The 2,442-nt window shown below is 37.3% G+C and overlaps 1 non-coding gene across 1 annotated transcript; it reads left to right on the top strand.

The window, feature by feature from the left end:
• Nucleotides 1-301: 301 nt before the first annotated feature.
• trnat-cgu (transfer RNA threonine (anticodon CGU)) lies at nucleotides 302-373 on the top strand. Its single transcript has one exon. It is a non-coding gene; the product is annotated as a tRNA-Thr (tRNA).
• The last annotated feature ends 2,069 nt before the right edge of the window (nucleotides 374-2,442 follow it).

The raw sequence follows: 2,442 nt of genomic DNA, 5'->3' as shown, positions 1-2,442 counted from the left end.
AACACGATGGTCACCCGTAAATTTGATTAAAAACATCGTCCGGCAAACAAGACACGGCAAACATTTTGCACTGGAGCCTCATGTCCACCTGAAGACAGAAAAACGAGATACGAATAGAAGTGAAACCCGGTCTGCTGCTCAGCTGAATTAAACATCCATTGTTCTCACACAATCTGAGCTGTCATCGGTAGTTGTAGGGAATTTTTAGAATTGGCCATAAGTATCAAGACGTGTTTTAATTCATTAAATAAAACGATATAATAAAGAAATCTAAAACAGACTGTTGGGCAGAAAGCGCGCAGGCGCGGTGGCCAAGTGGTAAGGCGTCGGTCTCGTAAACCGAAGATCGCGGGTTCAAACCCCGTCCGTGCCTTTTAAGATCCATAAATTCAAGCGTTGTCTCATAATCAAAATATACGTTGGCGAACAGCACTAGATAACGTATCATGACATGAAAGACATTATTCAATGTCGGTAAACATTCAAGCTCAAAGTCTGTCCAAATGAGCACACTCAAAATGGGCATTAGGAAATTGTCTAAACATCTAATTGAATCTCAATTGATCTTTGTAGTTGTACGGTAGTACTTGTATGGGTGATTGGATTTCCTTCATTTATATCGGTAGTCTATATATAATTATGCCATTTTAAGTGGTGGTTGATTGTATCTATAACTATAATAATGGACTTATGATGATGTAGTTTGCCTTAAAGTACATGCATCTTTGTATTTCCATCTCAAAATGCAGTGTACTGTAGGTCGCATCTCTATTGCATCTTGCAATAGTCCTGAATATGCACTGTCATAGTCTCTGTGGAAAACGGCAACAAATCAGTACTGTAATCCTGCAGGTTTGAATGCAGATTTATAAATTGATAGTTCACTAGCTTCATCCAAAAATTATTTCATCATTTACACACCCTCATGCCATCCCAGATGTGTATGACTTTCTTCCTACTGCAGAACACAAATTAAGATTTTAAAAGAATATTTCAGCACTGTAGGCCCATACAATGTAAGTGAATGGTGATCATAGAACACTGAAGTTCCAAAAGATACATAAATCTAGCATAAAAGTAATACATAAGACTATGGTGGTTTAATTAGTATCTTTATAAGTAATATGATTGGTGTGGGTGAGAAACAGATCAATATTTTTTTTTTACTGAAAGGCTAAGTGCAGTAACTACGCAAACAAAGAAACAGAGAAAAAGGCCTTTAAAGTTTTTATACCAGCCAGTCAAACATGTTATGGGTAGATTAGTGGTAATGCATTTATTTATTTATTACAGAACACGTCATAAAGCCCATTAGAAGTCTTAACTCATTTTTGACCAAATTTGTAGTTACTGCACTTAGGGCTGGTCGGGGCTGGTAAAAGTTGGAGATTTAAAGTAAAAAAGGACTTAAATATTGATCTGTTTCTCACCCACACCTATTATATCACTTCAGAAGGTTTGGATTTAAAGGGACAGTTGACACAAAAATGAAAATTATCTCATAATTGACTCACCCTCATGCCATCCCAGATGTGTATGACTTTTTTCTTCTACAGAACACAAATTATGAGTTTTAGAAGAAAATTCCAGCTCTGTAGGTCCATACAATGCAAGTGAATGGGTACCAACATTTTGAAGCTCCAAGAAGCACATAAAGCCATCATAAAAGTAATCCATAGAACTCCAGTGGATTAAATAATGTATTCTTAATCTAAACGCTATGTGTGTGTGTGTAAAGAATTACATCAATACTTAAATCCCTTCCCACCAGCTGTGGTATGCAATTTCACGAGAGGGTGGAGTTCAAACGGCATCTTGCCTGATGTATGAGTGTTGGCATGTGGATATTGTCTGATCCCTCGGCTGGTCTGAAATCAGCAGTTCACTGCACACCCTCAATAATTTGAGTGACTCATAGGTTGTTTTGATATCCCAGTGAGCGTTGATCAGCCATAGTTATAGTTACTCAGGATCATTGATAGGTACTCTGGAAAAAGTTAGTCTTGATGATGCCCACGGATGTAATCTAATGTTTTTCAACAGGTTGAGGCATCCAGGATAAGCACACGCAAGCACCATCTTGAAAAAGAACCAGATATAAATATAATCTGTAGCAAAACCAATTCAGCTTCTGAAAAACTTTCATCTTGTTATAAACAGCACCGCGCTTCCGTATTTTACGTGTCAGTTCTCGCATGAACTTTCAAATGTGCTTAAGTCACACAAGCTGCAGCTTTTCTTCGACCATTGTGACCGAGCTGGCCGGAAGCAACATTTTATATTTAAAAAAGTGTATTGATCTTTTTCTTACAAATAGGCCTACCTGGTGTTTTGCTTCAGAAGACATTATTTAATCCAATGAAGTCATATGGAATACTTTCATAATGGCTATACTGTATATGTGCTTTTAGGAGCTTCAAGATTTTGGAACTAATTCACTTG

The sequence above is a fragment of the Xyrauchen texanus genome, chromosome 8, assembly GCF_025860055.1.
Source record: "Xyrauchen texanus isolate HMW12.3.18 chromosome 8, RBS_HiC_50CHRs, whole genome shotgun sequence".
Classification (NCBI taxonomy): Eukaryota; Metazoa; Chordata; class Actinopteri; order Cypriniformes; family Catostomidae; genus Xyrauchen; species Xyrauchen texanus.
Note: the sequence above shows the minus strand (reverse complement) of the source record. Positions and strands in the feature narration are given on the sequence as shown.